A 9,682-nucleotide genomic window follows, 5' to 3' on the forward strand; every position below is an offset into this window, starting at 1 on the left:
AAAAAAAAAACACGTCAATTATTTTGACACAAAATACACCAATTCAATTGAAATGAAACAGATATTCAAGTGTTGTACAGAACATATGTATATTTTACCAGATATAAATTTAGTTCTACATGGAGCGTTTGGTACAAAACATGGATCACAAATTAGTATAGGATCGTTCATAAATAACTAGCACCAGAAATGTGTTGTTATGACAAACGAATTTAGTTGTTTCACATTTTAAATTCCATACGGTATTCCCAAGTCACCAAGCTTATGTGTTTCTTAACTTAATGTTTCTTTATGTTTTCCTAATGTTGGTATAATAAGTTTTATGTCTAAAAAGTTCTGGACATTACTAACTGGACTCGCTCAAATTCCTAGATTTGATACAGATAGGTTGGTACTTACCTACCTAATATTGTCCTGACAGGCCGAGAGCACCCCGAAATTTAAGCACAAAGCCGAAAAAACTTCGATTTTATCGGGAATCGAACACGAATTTCCAGCATCATGCTATGGAATTTAGATTATTACCTACAATAATTTTTCCTCAATCTCGTATTATACCACTTAATAGGGTATCACTTAATTTGTTTAAGTTAGGTTTGTCCGTTCGTTAGGTACCAATAAAGGTCTCATCTCTTTTGCAATGGACAAAACTGAAAAGGTCTTTTTACACCTCGATTTCTACGTGAAATTTGATCACATTTTTCGCCGCCTAGTAAAAATTCAGGTATTTATGTAGAATTTTGAGCTTAGAGAAAGCAAAATGTCAACGATACACTCGACATTCAGCGCTGAAAAATGTGGAATATTAAAAATGATTTTTTCTTCTCAACTTGCGCTTAGAACGGAAACAAATGAAGAACATAAATTTCCAAGCTCCAAAGTTATTTTCTCGGCAGAGTCTCTTGTATACAGGGACGACTCGCAATCGAGACTGAACTTTCTTTTAAGAGTTTTGAGAGAGGGGACTATAACAACAGTTCTTTAATATTTCTGAAATCGAAGAGAGTGGGTATTAGGGTACAAACCTGTTTAGGATAAATTCCGGGTGGTGATCGAACCTGCAAACTAGCGCTTTCACGGCAGGCGCTTACCTAATAGTTATCAATCAAACTAGACTGGCGAATGGCCACATCTTTCTCCAAAATATTTGGTTTTCAAAATAGGTAATTTTATTATTATTGACTTGTTACCATGACTTTCGGATATACAGAGCTTCCTCTTGCAGTGTTTTTCGACTTTTAATAACCAGGATTTTTGGTGAACCCTGTATGTCAAAGGTTGAAAGCTCGTAACATATAGGTCATACCTACACCAAGGTATAATTTTATACAGGGTGAAGCCATCATCTATCTCGCTAACATGGGATATTAAATTTTCATTCCCCATCCCCCCAGAGAAGTCATAATAATTTTGAATGCAAGGTCGAATACCATTTGAAATGTCTCTAAAGACGTCAAAAATGTGAAAGATTTTTTTTTTTTTTACTTTTTTTAGTGTGACAGAATTCCCCAAAAGGGAGCTCTTCCACCCAACCACAGGCTAATAATAATTTTACTGCATCTAAAGGTTAATAAAAAATCGACTCCCCTAGACTCAATTCCCTGTGTGGTATACCCATATCAGGGCTGTATTGAGGGGGCGGACCGAGGAGGCCCAGCTCTCGGTACATCACTGTTTGAACTCTTTGGCCCTCCTGAATACCGAGCCTGACCTACGTACGTACGTACGTATCGTAAAGACCCCTTTGTACATATTACGTCATACCTACATGTTATATGTATAGTGTCCCTAAACCCTACCTTGCCTTGTACATATTACGCTATAGGTATTATAGGTATAGGTCGTCCCTAAACCCTAACGTCCCTATCCCTAAGCCTTCCAAGCTCTTATTCCCTGATATCCCATTTTTCCCATACGTATTCCCTAACTAAACCACCGTATACAATATACATACACAGTGTACATGCATACATGTACAGTTTTACATCAGCGGTTCCCAAACTTTTTTTTTCTTTTTCTACGCGGCCCCCTTTTTTTCAAATTTTATTGTGAAGGGGCCGAAACACCTTTACTATATATTTTATGTGACTCAACTTTAACTTTGCAAACTTTTCCATTATTCCACAACCTCCTTGCATTATTCCACAACCTCCTTACATTATTCCACAACCTCCTTACATTATTCCACAACCCAGGGGGGGGGGATCCCAGTTTGGGAATCGCTGGTTTACACATAGACAATGTCTATTAGACATGTTTATATCTACATAGGTACCCTCCTATGTATTGTATATATACTGATGCTCTCAAATGACCAATAATTTATTATAGGTAGGTACATATACCTACATATAGGTACCTATATATTATTCTAGATAGTTACCTAAGGTTAAAGGTGAGAAATGAAGGGTGGGGAAATGACTCACATTTCATTAAGGTTATCCGACGTAGGGAAAAAAGAGAGAGGGGAATAGAGGTACAAAAATAGGAGTGAGAGAGAGAGAGAGAGGGAAAGAGAGGGGGGGAGAGAGAGAGTCGTAGGTGTGAGGGAATGTGAGGGAGAGAAAGAAAGAGAGAGCATAGGTACTGGTAGAGAGAAATTTTATGGAAGTGGGAGATACAGAGGTTGTTGAGGGGGAGACAGAGAGAGAGAGAGAGAGAGAGAGAGAGAGAGAGTGGAAGGAGGGGGAGAGAGAGAAAGGGAAGAAAACCAAAATTGGGGTAGGTTGTGTAAGCTGAAGCTGAAAGGACAGATCTCTCTCTCTCTCTCTCTCTCTCTCTCTCTCCATTTTCCCAAATCTCCCTCTTTCTCTTTCTCTATCACGTAGGTGTTATGAAATTCCCCAAACTTCACAATTTTGTACTTCACATTTCGCAAAATTTTGACGTCAACAATTTCTCTGGTTAAGCAAGGTTTTCAAAGGCTTTTCTTCTGAAATACCTACCTATTACGTCATCTTGCGAAATTCCAGGGGAAGTTGCCTGAGGAATGCGTCCCAGGCAGGTCTGGGAGAAAGATAACACGTTAATCTCATGTGGGAAAATGTTCATTGGAATAACAAAATGCATCTCCTACCATTACCTGCCATTTTGTCAGAACGAATTAACATTTCTAGATGATTATGTAAATCAGGAGAGAAGAAGAAAAAGAGACCGAAGAAAAACAATATTAGAAATAGAAGAAGAAGGCGGAGGAGAAGAAGACGACAAAGGCGACGACGAAGAAGAAGAAGAAGAAGAAGAAGAAGAAGAAGAAGAAGAAGGAGATGAGGAAGGAGAAGAAGAAGAAGGAGATGAGGAAGGAGATGAAGAAAAAGAGGAAGAGGAGGAAGAAGTCGATAAAGAAGAAGATCAACCAACGACGAAAGTGCATTACTTTTAATTCTAACATTTCTTAACCACGAAAATAACGAGTTCGCTATTACTTCACTGCTTTTTATCATCAAGTTTTAAGCTTGATTTACGAGCTTTTAAAAGCTTGAATGCTTGAAAATATTTAAATTGGCGTTTTTTGTTGAGTTCTAGTCGTATTGTGTCTCAGATTTTTCCTTAGACGAAGAAGAGAAAGGAGAAAAGAGAAGAAATCAAGAAGAAGAAGAAGAAAGAAGGAAGGAGAAGAGGAGGAAGTAAAAGAAGAAATGACATCAAATAGTTCAGACCCTCTAACAAAATAATAACCACAATACCTAACCTCCTATACAAAATTTCAGGGTTGGCCCAGATGTACTTTTAACAAAAGTGTCACCCCCAATTAGATAGGTAATTATCGCAGGCTACATTAGTTTGCAAATGTCCAAAATCAACCATAACAGCTATATCCATCATTAACCAAATGTCCACCCCTATAAAACACGTTACAATGCACAAACAACTGGATCCTATAAATACATACATACCTATCATTGTTACCAATTCGGCAGCAAAATCACTTAATTAGGTATTAGGGTATTACTCTACTCATAGCTACTTCTACTTCGATTGCAAATATTTCAACGGGTTATTTTCTGGTCTTCTCGTGTTGACCCAGCACCTAAATGGGAAGTGTTGTGTCTCTTCTCGCCCATCTGATGAGAGGCATACTACGGGATGGGCATGCTACGACACAGGCCACAAGCGTCTAATGTAGCAGTTGTTCCATTGCTACGAAATAAAAACGGCGGTGGAACACTCATCTTAAAAAAAAAAAAAAACACTCGTAATAAATATAGCTATGTTTGACTACTTAAAGTTCTCTTTTCCTAGGTACTTTTACTATTCTTCGTATTGTATTGCATAGTGTTACGTATACTTTGGGTAAATAATCCCTTCTACCGCGAGGTGTTTAACTTGGGAAGTGCTTTGGAAGAAAGTTTCCAAGGTGTTTTTCTATTCATAGTCAGGGCCGGATCTAGATTTTCAGTGCCCATAAATTTCGGTCCATTTAGGGGCTTTGTTCATCGACCTGTCCTATAGGATAGAACGATAATGGTTATATGTATGTATGTATGTATGGTTGGGGGCAGCGGAGATCTATTGAAGTAACATAAATTATTACATAGTATAAATTTAATGATAGACATGAAGAAGGAGAGAAAAAAAGAAGGAAGGCGTATTGGAGGAGGAAATAAAAGAAGAAAGGACAAATAGGGCAGATCCTCTCACAGTCTAACCAAATAATAGGATTGTCAGGGTTGTCCCAGATGGACTTTTAACAAAAGGGTTAGGTACCCCAATTAGATAAATAATTATCTCAAACTACATTAAGTTTGTCTGTCCAAAATCAACCATAATGTCTATTATCATTAACCAAATGGGGGTTCACTCAGCTTTGTGACGACAGTAGATTCGTAGAAGCTTAACCCATTCTTTAGTACTGTTTTGCCCCTACACCTAAGCCTCGGAGTGGGCTCTTTGTGTTGGTACTCGTATATGTGAGGAGAGGACAGTAAGGGGCTAAGGGGTCTTTTCAACATGAAAATGAGAAAGCACCATCTTCTCTCCAGTTTGATGTTAGAAATAGCACGAGCCATTAATTGGTTGACAGGAATACCTAGCAGATGTGAGGGTTGCTTCAATCATAATAACCCTGATCATAATAACAACAACCCCGATAATAATAACAATAACCATAACAATAGGTAGTAATAATGACCTATTACATGTGTGGTAATGAAAAAATCACTTAAATGTATCGTTGTTATCAAATGACACGTTCTGCATTGTTATCAAACAGAAAATTGAGGAAATAAATATTTGTTTTAAAACCCAGGAGTTCTCTAAACAAGCTGGGGTTTTCTACCCTTTTGTTAAGAGCAGATTTCACGGGGAGCATTTTGTATGGTGTTACAAGTTTTAATGTTTTCATTTGAACGATTTTGTAAAGGAGGTGATTTTGTAAGAGCTGGCGGCTGAATCCTGACCTGACCTGGATTAAGAGGGATGTTGAGATGCACTTCCATATTCTTGTATTGATTTGTAACACTTTTTCGTCCTCTTCTACCTTCACCTTCTTCTTCTCCTTCTCTTCTTCTTCTCTCTTCTTCTTTTTTTTTTCTTCGTCTTCTTATGATTTGTAACACTTTTTCGGCTCCTTCTTCTTCTTCTTCTTCTTCTTCGTCTTCTTCTGATTTGTAACACTTTTTCGGCTCCTTCTTCTTCCCCTCCTCTTCCTTTTACTCCCCCTTCTTACCTGCTTTGATTGGAGCGTAATAGTCAAGTTGTTTGCCTTATAAATAGTAGCTCTTACACTCGTATTTATGAACAAGAATGATCGTTCTTAGATCAGTCTCAAGTCAAAATTGACCAATCAAATGCCTTGAGACCAGTGGCGTAGCGTGGTCTAAATTCAAGTGTAAGGCGTGTAGGGTACTAATTTCCATCATCCATGCTCTTCATGGATTGGCATAGACAAGTATAACTCTAGGTACCTACCTGCCTCGGTGGTGTAGTGGTCAAGGCGCTCGCCTGGTAAACAGGAGGGCGTGGGTTCAATCCCAGCCGAGGTATGGAATGATTGCAAAAACCCCTAAAATTAAAGTTATCTTGATTCTAGAGCGCTTAACTGGTTTTGTTATTTTTCCTGTCCCTTATAGATCAGCCAAAAATAAAGACAAACCGGTCCCTTTGAATTTGATTTTTTTTTTTCTTACGACATATACGTGTCTGAAAGAGGTTCTTAAAGTGGTGGCTTTTATGAAATATCCTGCTAGTCACTTCGAACTCATTGCCCGCCTTCCAGCACTTAAGATCTCTCCCTTGGATTCCCTTTTCGGCCCATGCGGTTTTACACATTTTGGACACGCCTGCTCCTGATCCCTATCAATTTCAGCTCCATATTTCAGTCAGGCAATCTATTAGCTACAAGATTCTCCTATTATTATATGTATACATTTTACCGAATATTAGGTGCATTATTATTAAACCTATATTATTTCAGCTTATCCAAACTTCCACCCTTGTGTTCATTGGACCGTGTTGAGGCGAAGTGACAACAGGTTTAGTGTTTAGGTAATGGGGGTTTTCCTGGCGCGTAACATCGCGGTCCTGTGTGATCAGGATCAGTGGGGGATCTATTGGGGTTTGTCCTGAAATAGGTAAATAGGTTTTTTCATATCGTCCCGAAAATCCCGAAATCGAAGAGAGAAAGAGGACAGCATGGGATAGAAGACAGGTGTTCCGAGAACGAACCTTATCTGTTGAAGATAAAGTTCGACCCGGGCGGGAATAGTGGCCTAGCGCTTACAAGGCAGACGCGCTCCCTCCAAGCTAACTATACAAACATTTCGCCGCTAGAAAGTCAAAGGGGGGCGTAAGTGATTTTATCAAATTTTTCGTAAGCGCACCAAGTCTATTTGTGCTGCAATTATTTCCGCAAATATCACATACGCCTCAACATAAAAAAATCGATATCTTCACAATGGTTTAGAAATCACATACGCCTGTTCGTGCTATCAATAGTATCTCTTAAACGTAGTATGTCTGTGTGTTAGTCTCATTCTTTGTTTTTCACTTACGCCCCTTTGACTTTCTAGCGGTAATTTAGCCCGTCAAATCTCGATTTCGGTTTTCGTTTCCTAGACTATATTCTAATATAGGTAGGTTGGCAAAAGGGAGCCTTGGTGTAGGTACCCTTTATGAATTATTTTTACGACTTCATCGTTCCATCAGATCTTGAGAAAATCGTAGCGTGTTTACCAGGTTTAACATAAATTTTGCTTTCACGTGGTCCATAGGCTCTTGTGTAGGACCTTCATACATAGATAGATATACATCTTAGTCAGTAGCAGTTAGCAGTTTATGTTATACCTAATGTGTAAATCTGCCACTGGGAGTAGGAAATCCACTATGAGAGGATTAACGTGATGGTAACACACACGCACTATATACGAGTATGTACATAGAGCATATGTATATAGTTTTCATGTACATATATAAGGGATTTCCAACTTCCACGTGTATGCGGGCCGCATAGCGCATACTACATTGGCAGGTATGGCAGGTACTTCACGGGCCACATCAGGGGACCAGGCCCGTCCAGGATTTTCTTTAGGGGATGGGGTGTAGATGCTCCATTTTTGGAGTCCAACCCATAGTAAAAAAAAAAGCAAAAATGAAGCCCGAAGGAGTCCACCTTAAAAGCTTCGTGGGCCACATCGCGGGCCACTGGTTGGAAATCGCTGACATGCAAAAATGAAGCCCGAAGGAGTCCACCTTAAAAGCTTCGTGGGCCACATCGCGGGCCACTGGTTGGAAATCGCTGACATAGATAAATACATAGATCACACGGACACACAGCCATGTATTGTTTGCTGATCTAGGCATTAGATACAACACACTACACCAGGTATTAGTGTAGGTATGAAAAGAAGAAGAAGAAGGAGGAGAGAAAAAAGAAGGAAGGCGTATTGGAGGAGGAAATAAAAGAAGAAAGGACAAATGGGGCAGATCCTCTAACAGTCTAACCAAATAATAGGATTGTCAGGGTTGTTCCAGATGGACTTTTAACAAAAGGGTTACCCCAATTAGATAAATAATTATCTCAAACTACATTAAGTTTGTCTGTCCAAAATCAACCATAATGTCTATTATCATTAACCAAATTTCCACCCCTTTAAAACACGTTACAATGCACAAACAACTGGATCCTATAAATACATACATACCTATCATTGTTACCAATTCGGCAGCAAAATCACTTAAATAGGTATGATACATGATAAATTCTTGTAATGATACAATGGTATTACAATGAGCACACGCGCTACGCATCACGACATAATGGCCTTATCTTCCTACTTAGTTGTGAGTCGCTATAATACTTAGTAACTTAGTAGTGAGAAGCTGTATAGCTGTAATACTGCTAGTTTTAACCAGGGTGTCCCCGAAGGAGAGAGAGAAACAACAATCGATGAAATGCATATTGGTAGCGACGCGATGCTGTTACAATGAGCACACGCGCTACGCATCACGACATAATGGCCTTATCTTCCTACTTAGCTGTGAGTCGCTACAATACTTAGTAGTGAGAAGCTGTAGGTATAGCTGTAATACTGCTAGTTTTAACCAGGGTGTCCCCGAAGGAGAGAGAGAAACAACAATCGATGAAATGCATATTGGTAGCGACCACTGAGGTGTTGAGATAAAGCTGAGGAAACTTGAGAAAAAAGGGGGTGGAGAAGTGAGGAGGCGTTACAGAGGAGGCTAAGGCCGATCCCAAATAAAACTTGGTTTTCATGTAGGGTTTGAAGAGACTATGAAGTGAACCAGTTGGACGTCACCAAAAGAATAGAACACTGACTGCACTGAGGTTTTGTAGCTCTTCTTCCAATACTCACTTGAGGATCACATTTCCCTATACAGACCAAGGATCCCATGATCCGACGATTTCGATTGTTAAATTCCCTTACATTATTCCACAACCTCCTTACATTATTCCACAACCTCCTTACATTATTCCACAACCTCCTTGCATTATTCCACAACCTCCTTACATTATTTCACAACCTCCTTACATTAACCACAACCTCCTTACATTATTCCACAACCTCCTTACATTAACCACAACCTCCTTACATTATTCCACAACCTCCTCATTATTCTTCATACTAAAACATTAAAGTCTCTTCCCAATGAGCTTGAAATTCCCCGTACTACCTTTATCTGCAATTTCAGCATCGCTTAAATCCACCCTCCCAATCTAAACACTCTACATCTGTCTTGGAATAAGTTGCGCCAAATCTGTTCTCGCTGTGAATTTATTGCAATGGAAATCGCACAATTTTTTCCCTTTGATTTATGTGTTTATTTAGGGATTGTTTTTTTTTTTTTTTTTTTTTTAGTGGTAGATTCCCTGATTACAGACGAGAGCTACCTACATCCTAGGAGATAAAGAGAAACTAACTAACCATAAAAAAGTAGAGAAACTAGTTAAAGAAGGGAAGAGAAAGAGAGGGAGACCACTGAGGTGTCTCTAGAGGTCATTTCCAGACCTATTAGAAAGGAAATGATAAACAATACTCGTACTAATGGGTACTAATCATATGGGGGATGCCACAAACCAGGCCGATAGTCATTTACATAATGAAGACAATTATCACAGAGGATATCAGACAGGATTCTACGGAGCACGTGAGTTGAGGCCCAAACTAGTGATAAACAATACTCGTACTAATGGGTACTAATCGTATGGGGGATGCCACAAACC

General features: G+C 39.1%; 1 long non-coding RNA gene across 2 annotated transcripts in view; it reads right to left on the reverse strand.

Annotated features, from left to right (window-relative positions):
* Nucleotides 1-8,962, reverse strand: part of LOC108252052 — a 10,103-nt gene extending 1,141 nt beyond the window's left edge. For both annotated transcript variants that reach the window (XR_001809432.1, XR_001809431.1), the window contains exons 1-2: nt 8,899-8,962; nt 2,129-2,170 (exon numbers count right to left, since the gene is read on the reverse strand). This is a non-coding gene — a long non-coding RNA (uncharacterized LOC108252052). The remainder of the gene's footprint in view (nt 1-2,128; nt 2,171-8,898) is intronic.
* Between the last annotated feature and the right edge of the window lie 720 nt (nt 8,963-9,682).

This window comes from Diaphorina citri, unplaced genomic scaffold (assembly GCF_000475195.1).
Source record: "Diaphorina citri unplaced genomic scaffold, Diaci psyllid genome assembly version 1.1 scaffold246, whole genome shotgun sequence".
NCBI lineage: Eukaryota > Metazoa > Arthropoda > Insecta > Hemiptera > Psyllidae > Diaphorina > Diaphorina citri.